This window comes from Sinocyclocheilus rhinocerous, unplaced genomic scaffold (genome assembly GCF_001515625.1).
Source record: "Sinocyclocheilus rhinocerous isolate Xijiao unplaced genomic scaffold, SAMN03320098_v1.1 scaffold834, whole genome shotgun sequence".
NCBI lineage: Eukaryota > Metazoa > Chordata > Actinopteri > Cypriniformes > Cyprinidae > Sinocyclocheilus > Sinocyclocheilus rhinocerous.
This window is the reverse complement of record NW_015645089.1, coordinates 620,763-641,019: the sequence shown is the minus strand read 5'-3', so window position 1 is coordinate 641,019 and position 20,257 is coordinate 620,763. Positions and strand designations below refer to the sequence as shown.

Sequence of the window (20,257 nt, the reverse complement as noted above, 5' to 3'; positions counted from 1 at the left end):
AGAGAGAGAGAGAGAGAGAGAGAAAGAGAGGCAGGTTAAATTTGAGACAGATGGATATTGGATTTATCATAGTGCAAATGAGAAGTGAAGTCATTTAGACACAAGAAACATTCAGGAGGCCTAAACAGAGCCCGCATGACCGTCTGAGTTTGTGCAGCAGTGCATGCGTGCATTATCGTAATAACAGCCCTAATGAAAAAGTGATAAATTGCTTTACATTTTTCTCATCTTGAAGCCATATACTCAACTTCGATCGAACAGAACCAAAACCTCAATCAAATATTCAAAGCTCTGCTCAATGTTTTGGCCTGTTTACAATATGCACAACATGTCTTTAATACTGGAAACCCAAAATAATGTTGGAAATATTCCCTGATGGTGGATATTTATCTCCAAGTTACACGTTAAAGTCACCAAAAAAAAATTGTATGACAAAACAAGACTGTTCATGTACAATTTGTTGGTGCATTTTGACAAATTTCATTTTGCATTTGAAATGCAATTCTTGTGTTCCAACATTTTAGGTGAACTATTCCCTTAAAGACAAACTTCTCTGAGCAGCATACCAACATAATCAATACCCAGAAGAATGACATTGTAAATTGCACAACCTTGCTAATTAAAAAAAATGATAAAAATCCAAGTTAATAGCTAGTTACCTGCTGTACAGTTATTCATGGAAATTTTATGTTAAAATTCTATTTGCATAATTTTCTAATCTTATTGTCACAGAGCATTCAGTGCTGCTATTTTAGCTCCCTTTCTTTCAAGCACAAGTGCTATAGTTGAAAGTAAATAGTTGAGAATAGAGACTCACGACTTGCATGGCAACAGAATGTCACTTGATCCGTGTCACAGAAAGAGAGCGAGAGAGCAGAACAGGGCAGAATATTCGTGTTCTTTATTTAGAATGAAATCAAGTGAGAGAACTTTACTACTTCTCACAATCATGAAAAGCTCCTCATGAGAGAATCACTAGAAAATCAGGGACAAGCACTTTTGTACTTAGTCTATGAGTCAACTAATTTCTCCAACAATTTCTATTTAATATCAACAAATGAATCAACAAATTCCTCATTCCCGTTATGCAGTAACTTTTCAACTCTGTAACTTCAAACAATAAATAGGGCAGTGTTGCAGTTTAAGGAAGCATTTCTATAAAAGGGTATACCAGACTTATGCACTTTAATTATTTACACAATGGAAAGAAAACAAACACAGAATCCAGTAAAACTGCTGCTAACACTCAATGACATTCATGCTGTTGTTTTCCCTCCAAAATGATGTCACTTCCTGGAAGATGGTATCATTAAGAAACTGGCTTTTGTTAGTTAAAGGGATTTTACAAAAGATGAGAGGATGGGAATTTTGATTTAGACACAGCAAAAAATAAACTGAGCATGAATTAAAACGATTAAATGTTCTGTTCAACATTTTCATTAAACCCATGTCCACTTATTTCTAAAACTGTACATTCAATATTCTATTAATATTCTATCCTATATCTATTATATGCTGAATTGTATGAACGGCCCAAATAGTGGGTTTCAAATACCTGCATTTTCAGCCTGCTATATTGGTAATGTTTAGTTCTGGTTGCTGGTTCAACCCCTAGAAGTAGCGGGCCACGAGCGATCACCCCTGTGCTCTTGATCAAGATACATAATCCTAGGACGCTCCGGAGGGGTTTGTATTTGAAATAAGTTCATGATGTCAACTTGGTTAAGACACCATAAATCACTGTGTACCTTACAGAATAGAGTTTGGTATAAAAGCAGGGGCCAAATGGAGTTTTACCATCTCGACATGACCCCACTCACATGCACTTCAGCAAATCAGCTACTACGACTGGATGCTGCTGAGTAGGCACGTCTGTGAATCCTCCGGGAACGGCTTTGCCGTCACAAGCGCCAGAGAGACTACAGTGACGACAATTCAATTTGCGCATATGTGCATTTGTATGCGCAGTCACTGGTGCCTGACCTCCAGTACATAAACAAGACAAGGCTTTCTCCTGCAGCTCTCTGTGTATTTCTTCACCTAGACTCAAATCAGAATCGATTCATTCCATTTCAGTGTCAAATTCAATTCTGCTCCCTACGGCTGCACTACCTGGAACTCCAATTCTCTTCCGTTTTCTACCACCGATAATACTGACAGCCAGAACTTCGGGAGTTTCCAGACGCTACACTATTGAGCGTCACCTTGCAAAGACCTCCAGAAAGCCGATTAAAAGCATCAGTCTATATTCATTGCTTAAATCAGTAATGACAGCTGTGAAGACAGCCAACGGTTTACAAGATGATTTTAAGTGTGCCAAAAGCCGTTTAAATATACAAACGCACAAGCGACCGCTTCCAGTACATAATGCCGTGACTTGCTCTCCCACCTTATGTTTAGTAACGCACTTAAAAGCTCACATCTCTCACTGCAGGGCTAGAAACAAACCACAAGCTACATGTTTAGTTGAAAAAGGTTTAAATGAGCAAGGAACTACAGCAAAATGCTCTTCAGTGTAGCCAAAAATAATAATGTTTTGATGGAAAAAAAAAGTACTTTTTCTTTCTCACTCTGGAATATGATGTCACAAAAAGGAGTATTTGCAGGTGCCTGAATAACTTCATACTCAGTCGCTTTTATTCTCATTTTCTCTTCAAATAGCTTCCACTGGTGATCTTTTAGCAAAGTCCTCAATAACAAATAGAATATCAAACCTACTTCACCTGAAAGCACCCTGATGGTGGGATACATGTATAATGGATGCACGGCCAAGACTGAAGCATTCAAAGCCATTCACGCTGAATTTAAATTGATGCCGTTTTTACATAGCAGCATTTCTGCAACATATTTCTCCATTACACACATTCATATGTCCTTATGAATACATTCTGAATGGGTTTAACAAGTAATGTACTTGCTATTCACGGTAGGGACAAAACAGCTTTTGAGGAAAGTGTACATTTCAATCTCAAGCTCCTGGTTTCCAAACCAAATCGTGCAACTCATTTTATTTTGTCATTCCGATCTATGAATAACAAAAGACATTTTTTACCCCTGTAAAGCATTTCTATTTAACTCGAGTAACACAGCTCGGTTCATACAAGCTGAAACGTTATTAGTGATGCTTGCTAAGGGAACTTGTCCTACATTTTTATGCTTCAGACATTATGTTCTACTACTTTTCAGACACAAGGTCTACATCTTAAGAATGACAAAATGGGCAAAAAAAATTGATTTTTGACTTGGATTAGTAAACTATCACTTAGTAACCACCTAGCAACGCACTACAAACAACTCAGAAGACCTTAGCCACCGCAAAGCTACGACCAGCTCAAACAGTGAAGCATGATGCTGGCAACACCAAGGTCACAGGTTTGATTCCCAGGGATGGCATGAACTGACAAAGGGTTTATTATGAATGCAATGCAAGTCACTTTGGATAAAACAGACTTGCTGCACATTTTTTAAAGTCGAATATAAGGCTTTTTAAAACCTGAAGAAATAAAAATAAATACTGTAAATTAGGGGTGTGCAATACTGTCAAAAATGATTTTGCTCAATATTTTCAAAGATTTTGTTGATAATAGTTTAGATTATATTTTGCTGAGTGTGTTTTTGTGCTGGTACAATGATAAAGAAATTTACAGCAGTGACAGAAATTAACTTTTTTATTAAGGGACAATATATGCCACCTTAAATTGATTGATTGAAAAAATTGCATTTTTCTATACTTATTAAATGTATGCATCACTTATGTAAAATTCCGAACATTCAAATTAAATTCAATTGGAATAATAACACAGTGTATGGCTGCTACCAACTCAATGAAATCAACAAATCCATCTTTGCATTGCAGAGGTGACACAGAAGAGGCATCAGAAGTTATATAATATATTTATGTTGCATTTACAATCTCATAAATAATGCTATGAGATTGTCTTTTGATTCAATATTTAAATATGAAATTATTTAGAATTTTAACTTTAATTAAAAGGTACTTTAAAAATCAAACGAAAACCACCAGTAGGTGGCGGCAAGTCACTGTCTCATAGAGTGAGCTGAGTGAGTCATTCATTCAACCTATTCATTCAAACTACAAAAGGAAATAAGCAAGTGACTGTCTTTAAGAATGGGTCACTGAATTACCAGTTAACCTGATTCATTCAAAACACATTAATTCAGTTACAAATCACTGTGTATTGTTCGGAGACTCAATTCTGCTTTGGTTTTATTTAGAAATGTTTGTTGTAAAAAAAAAAAAGGAAAAATACAATACTAACAACATTGTGTTTAAAACGTAACTTACAATGTTAACTTACTGTTTATTTAACTGTTGTATAAAATAAATAGCACATTTGCAATCGTGCTGATACTTGGGAAAAACGCCACATATTTTGTGATATAACTACATCATATGATACACATAAGACAAAAGGTGTGTTCGACTTAATGCAGCGCTGCGCATTATTCAGTGTATGACATCAAAGTACCGTGAGAGCGATAAAAGAGCAGACAACTTCATATGCTTTCGAATCGCTCTTGCGATACTTTGTCATACTTCCATCGGTGCGCAGCACCGCTTCAAGTCAAACACACCTAAAAACTCATCGGGGCAAAAATGTCTGTGGATCCTCAATTTTGGGGGCATATAACAACTGCATAAATCATGTAGTGAAAGCATGAGTGACAAACTCGATGTCAGATCATATATTATTAAAACAATTATAGTATCATCATAGACGATACATATCGCACACCGCTACTTGAACTTACAACTGAACGTACATTACCCATTTTTTTCTCCTTCTCTATTCCTTTCTCATGCAAGAGACAGTATGTAATACACAGTCTTAAATGGCATGAATTGACACGTGAACACGCAAATCCACAAAGAAATAAAAATAAAAAGCAATGCTAATTAATTTTTTATTTGGTAAAGCATTTAGATATGTCTAAGCCAAAGTGTCATCTAAAATTTAAGACCTCATAAGTAAAAATAAGACTTTTATGATCTTATGAAAAAAATAAAATAAAATTGAATACTGCTTAAGGATCCACAGGAAGTGGAACCCTGATAAAGCACCTGCCAAATGAAAAAATCCAAATGTAAATTATTGCAGTGCCTTTGAAACACTCAACCACCCCCAGTCCCACATTAAGCTCCACTAGCTGGCCAGTTCTGCACTACAGGTGTCCTCGAGAGACTAGAAGACAACACATGTGCTGGCCAGGCAGCGCTGGAGAGACAAACAGAAGTGAGCGTGTCATGATTTTCTTTGTTTATGAGGTGTGGGTGAACGGCTGTTCTCATTCTGTGACTCTCACCTGTGACATACTGCAGTTTTGGCAGGAAACTGTCCCAGAACTTGCACTGCTGGGCTCGAAGCATCCGGAGTGTTTGTGACAGGCCAGTGTTAAGTGTGACATACTGCTTATGTTCCAGCGTGAACAGTGGCCAATCCGTTCCCTCCACACTCGGATCCCTGAAACGTCAAGCAAGGAAATCAACCAAAAGGTCAGTTTATGAATGGCGCCAAGATGTATCAATACATTTGTGCCCCAAAACAAATGAAGCCCCCCAAAAAATCAATGCAATGACTCAATAGCTATGACGTTTACATGTTCTTGTAAAGAACACCTTACAGTCCTTTACAACAAGAGGCTTTGAATCTTAATGCATAATCCCAGCAAAGTCTACATAACAAGCTATTTAAGGAATCAGACTCAATACATTTCATAAGCGAATCAGCCCATTTCAGGAAAAGATTAACTTCAGCGTGTTCTATTGTGATCTTGTTTACTGATCATGTTCATTGATGTATTAGCATAGTGTCGTTCCCCTGCAGCGTGAAGAGTGTATGAAGTGTTAATTGAAAGAAACTAAGCTTGCTCACAGCCACAATAAAGGCTGTCTCTGCTTCTCCATAATTTATGCCAAACAAATGAGGATGCTAATCAACACTAGCCTGCCAGCAACACCAAGACTTTTTTTTTTTACACATTAACTGAAAAAGTGTGAGCAGATGAAAGCCTGTCTCATCAAGATATTATGGATTAAACAACTTCTCCAAATCTGCACTGGTTTATACTTTTCTCAGCTATAAATATAAACAATCCCCCTCAGTGTTTTTAGTAAATATATGCAAATGCATAAAATAGTCTTGTAAACACAAATGTGAGTATAATATTCTCTGTATTAAAGAAATTATAGTTCAGCCAAAAACGAAAATTTGTCATTCCAACACCATACAAAGTTTTTTCTTCTGTGAAAAACAAATAGACAGAATGTTTACACTGCTTTAGCACCATAAAGGTCATCCATGTTTTGTATGCCACAAGTCATATGATGCTACGTCACATAATGGTTTTTATGTGTTGAACAAACATTCACACTTCAGTTAGAAGGCATGCAACAACCAATAGTTTCACATCATTGACGCCAAACCTAGTGCACAAGCCACATATGAATATATGCAACACAAATGAGATTTGACAGCAGCTACAGAGGGCAAGGCTTGGAATGAATTACAACTTCCTTTTGTGCTCCACAAATATCGTACCTTTAGTTAATCAAAGGGGCAGTAACTTCAAAAGGGCATCTTTGTAACTTATTTACCCTAAACTGTTCATAGTAGTACATAAAGTTTACACATTACTACTAGGGCTGTCAAAATGACTGAAAAACTAAATGTGAATATTCCAATTAAATATGATCAAAATTCGAAAAAAATTTAAAAGGCATAATTTCAGTTAGGGGGAAAAAAAGCTTTTGGCTTCTCTCCTGAGGCCACAAGAGGGCGCATTGAGCAAAATATTATGCACATTTCTTCAAAGCGTTGAATGAGCAACGTAGCAGTGCCACATCTAGTGGGTTCAACTGGATAGGCTAACAAAAGCATTAAAATGCAATGACACTTACATTGTCGTCGCATTTCATGCGCCACTGATAAGGTTGCCTGACGGCTGATGCAGATCTAAAATTTGAATGCAACATTTTTGCATTCGAATGTGGATTTTTTTATTTTTTATTCGCCGAATATTCGAAATTCGATTTTTTTTTTGACAGCCCTAATTACTACTCTAAAGTACTAATAAGCATCTTGTATGGGTTGATAAGGTACAAAGTTGTCCCGAGTAACAAGATGTTGTACTGTAAAGGTACTGTTTTTGCAAATTTTTTCCTCACAGTGCAGTGTGTGTTTGAAACTAAATTAAAGTGAGTAAATGACAATATGTTCATGTTTGGGCGAATCTGGATAGAAAAATAAGCTCATGAAGTAGGTTTGGTGTCAGATTTACACTTACCCACTTCTAGCAAAGTTGCTCCAGTGCTCCATGATCCTCCTGCTCAGGGCTTCCTCCTCCTTTGAGAATCCAAAGGTCTGGTTCAAAGGAATCCCAAAAACAAACGGGATCTCATCCCCGTGAATTACACCCATCCACACAGGTCAGGGGTTGAAGCTGGAGTGATGGTTAAAGAGGAACAAACGGGCACTGCCACCATTCTCGACATACCGTCGGGTAAAATCCAGTAAGGGGCATGAGAAATAGCGGTAGCCCACCAACCAGCCTAGGGCCTCTCTGTTTTTTTGGCTTGCTCTGCTCATCTGTCCAATCAGTATACTGAAGTACAGCCGCCTCTCTGGCTATGTCACTGAACCAGGGAGGCCCAAGCATACACCTGCGAGGAACTGGTCTCGACTGATAAGACTCTGGTTATGGATGCCGGATCCAGGTGTGCCATAAACAAGGAAGTATGTCCCTTCATCCCTGTTCAATCCCAAAAGAAGTTCAGTTTTCAGAAAATGCCCCGACTGGATTAAGGCACTCGGCATGTCTACGAGAAATTCTCCGTCCACTGTTGGAGGAAAAGGGACACTTATTATCACGGGATCAGGAATGACTTCAAATTGAAGACTGACTATCTTCTCAGATTCAACTGCCCTTAAGCAAGCCTCCATTTCATCAGCAGATGGTCCAAGTGGGCAGTTCAGAAGCTGAGCCAGAGTCAAGGAACGATTCCAGGCCTGAGCTGGCTCCACTGCTGCCCACACAGCATTGGGACTGCCACTCTGGAGAATTGCGCGGGTGAATAGTCCATGGCTGCCCTGCGAAAGCAAATGGTGTCCCACAGTGCCAGCACCAGCACTCTCCTCAAACAAGGTTACGGAAGATGGATCACCGCCAAATGCGGCAATGTTCCTTGATACCCAAGGAATAGACCTGGTCAAATAGACCAGCATTACCTTTAATGCTCTCACTTTCTGGTAGAGATAGGAAGCCCAATGCTCCTACTCGGTAGTTCATGGACACCACCACCACTTGTTGCGAATGACTGAGGAAACGGCCATCGTACACGCCCAGGGATGCGGTACCTGTGGAAAAGCCTCCACCGTATATTCACACCATAACTGGGACTAAGGGTTTGGCTCGGTTCTGGAGGTCAGTTGAAGGAGTCTAAACATTGAGGTACAGGCAGTCTTCGCTAATTCTGGTGTTGGGATTCCACATCTCGGCTCCAGGGAATCCTGGGTACAATGTATCTGGATCCACAATGTATCTGGATCCTGAAAGCATGAATTGGAGTACTGCGTGGCATCTCGTATCCCGTTCCACACCTCAGCAGGCTCTGGTTGTCTGAAGCGAAGCTGGTCCAATTGAGGCTTGGCATAGGGTATCCCAAGGAAGGCCGCCACATACTCTGACACACCCGGCAAAGGAAGCCTCAGTCCTCTGACTTTGCCAGTGGAGACAATCAGTTCATCTTGCCCTGCTGCCAGTTGTAAGAACAACAGAGCCAGAATTTGCAAAGTAGTTTTGATGTCAATGCCCATCATGATGTCTTCAAGCCTGATAAACAAAACCATAAAGAGATCAATATAAGCTTCATCAATTAAAACAAGTCATGTTTTGTTTGGGGTTTCAGAGAACCTAGATCACATTAACAAGTATCCGTCTGCTGTGTTTTGATTAGATCAGAGGAACTTATTTAAAGAATGAGGTAAAATTAACAGTTAATTTCAAATTACCTTTATTAATTGCCATTGCTGTTTTTATGTTTGGGGTCCCATAGACTTCAAAGCCAATCACAACAGAGCATCAGATTTAACAAAGAATGACATCATAACAGTATTTTTTTTTCTAAAGGCTGGCTCTCCCCTGTGACAAAACAACATATTGTGACATTACAAGGCTACGCAAGTAAGGCAGGAGCCAGCAGAGACATTCAGACAGCTATTAATGACACCTCGGTTTCAGCTTACTCCAGATGGAGAGGAAAGCTCAGACAATCAAAATGCTCTCTATGACTCACTCAGTATGATGAGACACCCACCAACCCCTACAACCCTTCTCCTTTTCGAGATTACTCAGCTCCAAGTGCCAAAATAAAATAAAAAATCGATTTCTAAAATTAGACACCCTGATTGCTTGTTGTGATAGTGGGTAAATCCTGCTTGATTAGTATGGCCTGCCTGCACCAGACAGATTGACCCAGAAGACTGAGCTCCTACATTATTGAGAAGAACTACTTTCCTTAAGCAGAAAATGCGCCATACAGAGCATCTTCAAGAGTGACAGGAAAGCTTTAGGGTTGGCACATTGGGACTGTTGTTGACAATGTGGTAAATTAACTTGTAAGTGTTTGTTTCCTCAAAATCTCTTTACCGTGGTGAGAATTTTTACTTCTGCCTCTTCTTTGATGTCGTGATGAAAGGAGACGCTCCTAATCTCAAATACAAATACTAAAAATGACAACTTTCCTCAAATCTTGTAGAACGCAAACAATAATAATGAGCGTCTGAAAATGGAGTAGAATGTAAAACGTAATTGTAAAAGTTAATTGTCATAGACTGGTAAACATCATACAGAAAAGTAGTATTTTTCTGATGATTTCTGAAGCTACACTCTCAGATAACAGTATAAAAGCTCTCTCTTGAGCAGTACCTTTACTAATATGTAACATCTGGTCACTAATATGTACCTTTAAGACACTAATATCCACCTTTTAAAGGGTAAATAAGGTACAAAGGTGTACCTTTTGAGAAGTTACTGCCGCAGTGACAACTTTTGTACTTTCTTTTCTGATAGTGTAAAGTGTTCTTGGTTGTTTACCAAAACAGCCCACTTCTAAGTCTACAAGGTATTCTGGTCCATAGATGTGCTGATTTATGGATCTATGTTTTTTTTTTCTTCTTCTTCTTCTTATTCTTCATCTGTTTATTGTATGCCAGGTGAAAATTGAAAGTCTGATGGCTTACAAAAGTAACAGCACTCTCTTCGGCAAGCTGCATGATTTGAGGGAGGCTATTGCATGTTTACACTTCCATTAAGATTCAGTAATCTTTCGTTTAGAGTCAGTAAGTTTTTTTCTCTCTCTTTTAAAAGACCTAATACTGTGGTCAACCTCACAAAAGTCCTTGTTCATTGTGGAACTAACTGTGCCATGGGAGGTTACAATTGGTGAAGCAAATGAACGTAAAAAGCCTGAAGTATTCAGACCTAGTAGCTGAAGCAGTACAACGGGGCTGGCGAACCCAGCTGCTCCCCGTATAGGTTGGGTGCAGAGGTTTTGTAGCCACGGCAACAACCAGGCTACTGAAGGGGTTGGGAGTCAGAGGACAGGCCTTACGACAAGCCGTTAGGTCACTGTCAGAGGCTGCTGAGCGAAGCAGCAACTGGCTGTGGCTAAAAAGGAAGGATCCCAAATGGGCTGCAAAATGACCTAGAGGGGTAAAAGCAGAGGGGAGTGCACCTGGGATGCCAGGTGTTGCTGTTGAGCCCTTCGGAGGTGTTGTGGGCCTATCAACGAAACACCAAGGAAGGAGGGTGCCCACCTGATGACCCCAATGAAGTGACTATCCCTACTCTCCACTCAAGATGTCAACAAAGTGCCTATTATTCTAAGGGATTGTACTATCAAGTCCTACACGCTCAACAAATACTTGTATTCAGCAAGACTAGAAAACTAAAAGAGAATTGATCAAACATGACAGTAAAGTCTACAACATATACAGTATTGCTGTCTTTATTGTATTTTTTAATCAAATAAATGCAGCCTTGGTGAATTTAAAATACTTCTTCCTAAACATTAAAAAATAAATCTTACCAACCTGATACTTTAAAACAAGTGTAAATATTCACAAGTTAGAGTTTTAGAGAAAGCTCTTAATTATAAATATTCACAATAATAATAGGCACCACTAATTATTAGATTTTACTTGTAGATTAAGTCAGCAATACTTTGATTAATGTCTTAGTGTTAATTGTACATATTAGATTACCCTAATCTATAAATCAAAGTAAACGATAGGGTTTTGCCGTAGGAGCTTTGTCACTAATGAGGAGCCAGACTGATCAAAAGGACAAAGGACTACGTCTCAATTTAGTCAGAATTCATGTTAGTTTTGCAATTTAATGCCTGACTGATGAAACAAATCAAACAAAAATCATATGCAACAAAGAATTCATTAGAGACTTTGGCAAGAAATGGCACCTTTTCAATCAACATTTAGAAGATAATATGCTAAAATGTCTTCGTAAAATGGTGAATTTACTGCTTATATACCTTTTTAATGTCTCAAAAGAAAAGGACTAAAGAAAGACCACAGGGGGTCAACCCACAAAAAGCATAAGATAGCTTGTGAGAGCTATAACAGTGAGTGAACTAATGACGGTTTTATTCATCCGACAGCAGCATCATAACACTGGCGCCAGGTTCATGTAAATGCCATGTTTAATGTCAGGAGATCCCTGAAGATTCACAGCACTTTATCCGACCGACAATGCAGAAAGACAACAGCAAATCTCTTGTGTCTGCAGGTTGAATTGAGAAGATAAGACTCTTGCCTGCCCTTTTTCGTTTTGTCCCTTTAGACCAAGCCTTCAGACAAGTTTGTTTCCCTCTTCACTCATATCTTTGTCTTATCTTAGACACACATTTTTTTGAACATTTGTCTAAGAGAAATCAGACATTTGGGTTGGGTTGTCAAAAACCTCTGAAGCGGATCTCAATGAGACCCAAGAGTACGGCATTTTGGGACTTTCGTTGCAGTTCTTAGGACGAACACCATACCTTTGTAAAGGCCAATCTGAACATTTGGCTTAAAGTCAACACAAAATGGCATTCAAAGCCCATTTTACTTCAATAATGTGATTTTCAAGTGAAACAGGATAAGAATAAATAAAATAAGGCCTGTTTTTACTCTATGACTGATTGGATGATGAGAAATGTGCATTCCATAGCAGAAAAGATCATTCAGTGCACCAGACTAGAAATGTACTGTATATTAAGAAAGTATACACTTATACCTATAGCGTTTGTAAACTAAAACAGCAGTTTAACTTTATTACCAGAGGTGGGCAGTAACGAAGTACATTCACTTAAATACTGAACTTAAGTACACTCTTTGAGTATCTATACTTTACTTGAGTTTCTTTTTTCTTGAAACGTATGACTTTAACTTATTTTACTTTAACACTATATTTTAAGACAAATATCATACTTTTCACTCCACTACATTTCTATCAAGGCACTCGAAGTAGATAGTCGTTACTATGTAGCAGCTTTGAAAGTCAGTTTTATACATACTGTATATATATTTATTTTTTCATTTTTTTTAAAGCAACTTTTTTTTTTAGACAGACTATCACTAATCATTATGTGAAGTTATTCTCCCACTTTGAACATTGACCAGTTGCAAATGTGATATTTACTTACAATTCAATAATAAGAAGTTAATATTGTGGTATATATTCATAAATTTTTTGCAAAATTATGTAAATGAAAATATGACCTATAAAGCCACAGAAGAACTGTTGTACATCTCCTAACAAAACACAAAGTACAGTATCTGTACTTTAACTCAAGTAAAGGCCTTTCCACACTGAGCGTGAAAAAGCTAAACGAATATCGGACGCGATGACGCGCTGTAATAAAACAGATTCCTATGGATGCTTCCACATAGACCGCGAACATTCGCGCACCGAAAATGCAAATGGTTTTTTTTTTCGAACCAGCCCGACAAATTTTTTCAGTTTCGCAAAGCGACAAAACACAGGCCATCCAATAAGATTTGAGCATTACATCACATGGCCAGAGCAGCTGCTGTTACCCAAAAGGTTGACGCGGTGGCGATGAAAGCTCAGAAGACTGTATTGAGCATGAGTGTAAAAACACAGAAGTAGAGGACTTTCAACCAACATACAAAGAATATGGATGTTGAGATGTTGTTGTCGTTGGTGTCTGAACATCGAGTTAAAAAATCGAGTGAAACATTTTTCAACACATGACATATGAAAGCAAATAGACATATGATTATAACGATAGATTTTCTGTATGTGTTTTGTATACAGCTCATGGTATTTTTATAACAATAAAGGATGTTGATGACATACAAAGAGTCTGCCTATTATAATCAAAATCAACTTTAGATCACAATCGGAAGTTATTAGAAGCACTCAATGTTGGTTGAAAGTGACTTATAAACAAATACATTAATAATTACATACATTTTCAATTGTAGCTTGATGCTAATTGTACCTCTAATTTGTATTATAGGATATTCTTGTAAGCATTAAATATATATTGTGTTTCTGGTATAGAACCAAACTTTATTTACCTTAATTTAATGCTGTATATTGAGCAGGGGACGATGTTAAATCCATATACGAGCTACATATCTGAGGAAAAATACATTGTTGGTCCACGCCACCTAGCGTGCAGGCGTGAATTAGCAGAAGCTCGGTGTGAAAGCACCGTTCATCGGCGATTCGCCTCGCTTTTTCCCATTGCGCTCAGTGTGGAACGGCCTTAATGGACTTGTGTACTTTGTCCACCTCTGTTTATTACTTTATATGATAATGATGGTTTAAAAACAACATCATACTGCCCAGGAATCCATCAGTCGACATGTTTTCCTCCAAAATCAATATCAGTTCAGCAAGGGCTGCGGAAGACTCAAAATATCCACCCACATGAACACTTCTTCAACAGACAGAGGGTTTTACCAAACGCTTTTAATAAAGGAAACTCCTATAATATTTCCCAGTGCCGAACGTGTGACGTCTGCCTTTAGTAATAATAGTTCATGGCGTCATACCTGCATCTGTTTGTGACTCTCCCACAGTCCCTCATCACAAACGCTCTCGAAAGGCCTACCAAACAAGCCCTCTGATCTGTGCTGGGCAGTTTGGAATAAGATCTAGCACATTTATACATTCTGACTCACTCCAAAATCGCACCATCTCCAGTTATTCATCGAGATCAGAATGAGGAGCATACAAACTGGCACAAACTTCCTGGGTGAGTCAGAAGAGCATGATGGGAATTATCGGAGGAATGCTGCTGCACTGTTTTCCTCTTGTGATTTGTAACCTTTTAAGGAAAACATACAGATATGTGAATATAATACCTATGGTGGTTTACTTATTAACTACAAGATAAATATTGATATGTCTATGAAAGATAAACCAATAATTTCTGAGGAAAATAATTCAGGTGGCTTCTAAAGCCAGTTCAGATGTTCAGAAAGATTATTCAATGGCTTAACAGCACAGATTAAACTCCATGAGAGAAGAAAATGGACCTGGTGAGAGGAAAGACGGTCTATCAGAACAACTGGGCTGATTTTATCTAAACATTTCCACTTAGAAGAAACAAATACAGTGATATAAGGGTCAATGAAGTGAGAAATAGTAAAGAGTGCAAAGGCCAACGTGGTGTACATTTGTGACCAAGTTGGTAAGAAAGAAAGAAAGAAAGAAAGAAAGAACTGAAGCATGTTTCTTTTGGCCAGTAAATTAAAGATAATATCTGAGAGCACCCATATGGATATTTAAAACTTACATAATACATTTATTTTTAAATTATGATTCATTTATAATTTTGGTAGGCACCAAAGTTTCCATTTAAGATAAAAAATATTTTAAAGCTATTAATGTGCAATATAACTGGCAGTTGATTTAATGTGCACTGATGTTTAAACGTTTTTTAAAGATATTTGTATTTTTAGCAATGCATTGAACTGATCAAAAGTCAATGTATTTATGTATTTATTAATTTATATTCCAAGAAAAGATCAAATATATTTCAAATATATTTTTAACAAATATTTTCAAAGAATGTCTTTCTTTTGAACTTCCTATTCCTGAAAATATGCATCACAAGGCGTGTTTCCATTACCCTTCAAATTGCGCAAATTGAAATTGCGAATTGAAAATAGGCTACGCCTAATGGAAACGCGTCAATTTCGCCAAAACGCCCATGTATCGCAAAAAAGTTTTTACTCTCGCATGAGGTGGTTTTTCAGGCAATGCGAAAAAGGAATAATTCGCAAAACTGCAATGGAAACGTTTTTTTTGCATTTACAGGTCACATGGCGTATGTAAAAAGTCATATGATCATTCTTCAATGTACTATAACCTCCAAGAAACACTTCATATGTGGCCGGTCTCCAGTATAAGGGGCTTTCCTACCATTAATGCTTAGACAATTTACACTGCACACGTCTGCAGTGCAGTGTGGCTCTGATAAGGCCACTGAAGCTGATTACGGCCATTCTAGTCAATGCTTGTGTTTATTCCAGCCGCGCCACGCATGTTTCTGAAGCGGCTCTCTGTGCTGCTTATAAGATACACGCTTACGCCTCCTTTGAATAAATATAGCCAAAATCTGTTAAAATCCCACCAAAATCCGTTGCCATGACTTATCGCGAGAGGCAAAAGGTTACGTTTTAGTCGCATAACATTGGTTAATGGAAATGCCGTCATTTCGCAATACTTTTTTATCGACATTTATAAAATATCGCCAAAGTTTTGCGCGAATCTGTAATGGAAACGCGCCTACAGTTTCCAATCAATCAATCAATCAACCAATCAACCAACCAATCAATCATTTCAACATTAATAAGAAGATTAAATGTTTACTGAGCAACAAATCAGCATATTAGAATGCTAAAAAAAATCAACTTTGATCACAGGACTAAATTACATTTTAATATACATTGAAATAGAAAAAAGTTATCTTAAATATATATATATATATACAGTATATATGGGCTATATAAGGGCTGGGTTTTGACACAAATTTCACGGTTCGATTCGATTCTCATTCACAAGCTTGCGATTCGATTCGATTCAATATCGATTATTTTGGATATATATCAGGTACAGTACATGCCAATTAGTCATGATTATTTTGTGCTGAAACTGGTATTAATGTGGAGGATATGATCAATTCATGTGCGCATCGCGCTGCCGCGCTACAGCGATCACTCCACAAAACAGTGCCAAAACGGCATTTATTGTTTAAATACTGCAATACAATGGACATAATTTGAAATCTGAGACTTTGTTTCATATTAAAAGTACCAAAGCACAATGTTTATTACAATATGTTGGATGGGAGTTGCCCTTCAATGTTCCATCCATTAACTGAAAACAGGCTAGAATAATCGATTCTTGGAATTTAAGAATCAATATTGTTCCATAAAAATGAGAATCGATTAAAATAGAGATATCGATATTTTTTATACCAGCCCTATATACTGTATATGTGTATAGCACTGATGAGCAGACTTTCAAAACACAAAGTGTTGTGTGATGTTAAAGATGTCAAAACAGACATTATTTGATTGTCAATTTATTTTATCAATTCTAGCAACTCAAACGCTCCACACAAACCTTACAGGAACTTCTTGTTTACAGAAAACTTCAGTGGCAGCTACATACCCACTGATTTAACAGGATCGATACTCCGCACTCCTCTGGACACACACTGCTCCCTGTGCCAGCGCTTACAATGGGCCCATTAGACAGTGTGCTGTCGGACACTGCTGCTTCTGCCAGTCAGCCCACAAACACAGCCATAAAACATCCAACGTGCCACATTTATGACTCAAATGCTGCCAGACGTATCTGAGACTACACTACAAAACTGATCAGATTTCATAGAAGTGATTTAAAATCATGATCTGTATAGATCTCAGTCCAAAATGTTAGTGTAGCTGAAGGAGGACTGTAACTCTCATACCAGGGATGGGTCAGGATGATTAACAATCCATTGGTTATCCAACATATGACTAGCCTAATGTATGGAAAAAAGGGCAAAAAGAGTTCAATGTTTGTTAAATAACTCTGTGGAAATTGCTTAGGGCTGATGCAGTAATTATTTGATAATTGAGAAGTGTCTAAAAATAACAGGAAACATCTGTTGCCCTTAAAACACTAAGATAACTGCAATGTAAGATGCTTAGTTTTTTAGATAATGGCTTGCTCAGCATAAAATGAAGAGAAACAGAGAGAGATAACATGAGCTGTGTGCTTCTAAAAATAAGAGCTCTGAAAATGTATTTGTGCGTGTATGCCATGACTCTCTTCTCCAGCCTTAATACAGAGTTTTCCTCTGTGAAAAGACTGAGAACGATGTTATTGATCAGAAGGGGAAAAGAAAAAAAAAGTACTACAGTTTTAATTATTTATCAGTTATTTTAAGGAGATGAATGCAGAGCCAGGTTCTCAGAGAGATATTTTAGCATGCTAACACTACTGTTGGACTGTCAGCATGCGAAAACTTCTCTGAAAATTTGAGTGTATAAATGAATCCTCTCTGGAGCATAGTCACAATAGTTATCAAAGCACTCTGTAACAAATTCAACACCTTCAACAATATCTTTCAATATTATAATGTACACATTGCGTCAAATCATGCTGCTAAAAACATAACCCTAAAATGTGTATAATATTCAATATGTACACAAATGTACATGTAGACACACTATAACCTGCAATATGACTTTTTTTTTACAGAATTTAAAATGTATTTTCATATGCATAGCATTGTTGTTATTGTTAACTACAACAAACTATTAAATAGTTTTTAAAGCTGAAATAAAATATTAAATGTAAATATTCGATGGAAACCTTACATTTTTTATTTTACAACTAACTGAAATAAGTTGAAGTACTAAAATGATTAAACAAAAATGAAATAAAGCTAAAAATACAAAAAGCACATACAATTACTAAAATAAAATAAAAATTCTAAATATTCATAAATACTTAAACAGTATATAAATAATACTAAAATAACTGTTGAACAAAATGAAAAGAATAAGAAAAGATTAATAATGTTTAAATGATGACAGAATGACAGAATACGGCACCAGAAATCACAGATCAGAATGAAACTGTTAAACTGTTAACGTAACAGCGCTGAAGATATTTAATTTAAAACATATTCGGCTAAAGGCAATCAAATATATCTATCATTAAACATTAGTCACATTTAAATGCAGACTCAAAACTCATCTGTTTAGCTGTGCATTTATTTATTGAGCACTGTGCAATGTACGAACTGATTGCACATTTTATGTATAATCATTTTCTATACTTAACTGTTTTAAATCAATTTTTAAATCATTTTCAAAGTTTTTAAATTCCTTGTTTTATTGTTGTGATTATTTTTATTTTTTTATTGTTATTATTAGTTGCTTTTCTTTTATGTAAAGCACTTTGAATTACCATTGTGTATGAAATGTGCTATATAAATAAACTTGCCTTGCCTATCAATTCAATATGAGGGTCTATGAATCTAAAAGGATTCATACTGTAAACATTTGCGCATCTCTAATGTTGTTCATTTGTATAACGCTTGTGTATGTCATTGATAATGTGTTTCAATGTAGACTAATCGTGGCTTTTACCAAAGTGGAATTTTATATATGATAAGTTTACCATCTAGACAAGAACCACCAGCTTCAACCAGAACAAATCAGCTTGCCTTGGACCAGAACCTGGTTTATATAAAAAATTAATAAATAAAAAAAAAACAAGAGTGGCACTTTCAGGTCTCATGACTCACGGTGTCCTGACCCGGCCTGACACACTGCCCTTACTACCGCATCAGAAAGTGCTACTGCAATGCCTCACGGGTCTAAAAGGGCCAAGCCTGGGCACGACATACACTCTATTAGCATACTATTATCTATTCAGAGCAGGAAGTGTGGGCAGGCCGGCAATTAAGCTACGATACGAGAGAACTTCAGCCACACCGTGTGATCTGACCTAATCTCTGGTTTCGTTAGCAGGGCGTCCTCCAGACTCAATGATTTACAACGAGGAGCTGGTAATGAGGAGCTGGACCATGTAATCAGAGCTCTTGAGGGACATGAGAGAAATACAAATGTAATTCGCAAATCCACATGGACGACGGTGGCAGATGCCACACAGCCAAGTCTTTACTGAAGCCACACTGTGCTGCAGTTGCACCTTACTGATCTCCTCTGATTAACAGGGATGAAAATCAATAAAGGCTGTGAGGAAAGTAAACTTTAGACTAGCTAAACTTTAAACTAGTTACCCAGAGTGACTTCAGAGTGAGTCATCCTAAGAGGAAGAAACATGAGAAATGCTGTAATACAAACAGGGGCGGTCAGTGCCCCCCTGTCAACAAGCTTGGCCCCCCCATAACAAAGAGTGAAAAATTTAAGGGGGTCTGAATACTTTCCGTACCCACTGTGTATATATATATATATATATATATATAAAGAAAAACATCGCCAGCTGCTAAATTCAAATCTGCTTTGCTGGCTGGCACAGACATTTTTAAAGCGCTGCGCATTATAACCAAACCCATACGATTCTGTTGAGCTTCTGAATGCAAGGACCAATCAGAGGCGTTCAGATGAGTCATCGCTGAAACACACTTTCGTCACCGCACGTGCTGGCTTACTGAATTCTCTGGCTAATTCTCTCATCAGAAACAACAAAGTGAAGATGTAGGAATGCAAGTAAGATATTAATTTCACAGTCTAAACAGCTTTAGTGATTATTATGGGACTTTTTGAGAGTGCTTGAACTGCTGGACTGAAGTGAAAATGTTCTTTGATAATGTAAACATTCTTTGCTCTCGTTTTGTACAATGAAAGTGTTATAGGCTAATTAGTAACTTACAACGTTTTTATTAAATTCACATTGAATACAAAGTCAGTCGTATTAAAAATATTTTATGACACCCATATCTGGTACTTAAAGGGGTCCTATTATGCTCTTTTACAAAGTCTTGATTTTGTTTTGGGGGTGTACTAAACATGCTCTCATGCTTGGTGGTTCGAAAAACGCATTATTTTTCATATTTAATTTACATTATTAAAATACCTTTCTCCCCAGCCTGGCACAAACAGCTCGATTAGTTCCAGCTTTGATGAAGGTCCACCTTCCGAAAAACAAAATGTGTTGTGATTGGTTAGCTGTCCCAGTG

The 20,257-nt window shown here is 37.4% G+C and overlaps 1 pseudogene; it reads right to left on the bottom strand.

Annotated features, from left to right (window-relative positions):
- Positions 1 to 20,257, bottom strand: part of LOC107705776 (cholinesterase-like) — a 37,874-nt pseudogene that overhangs the window by 797 nt on the left and 16,820 nt on the right.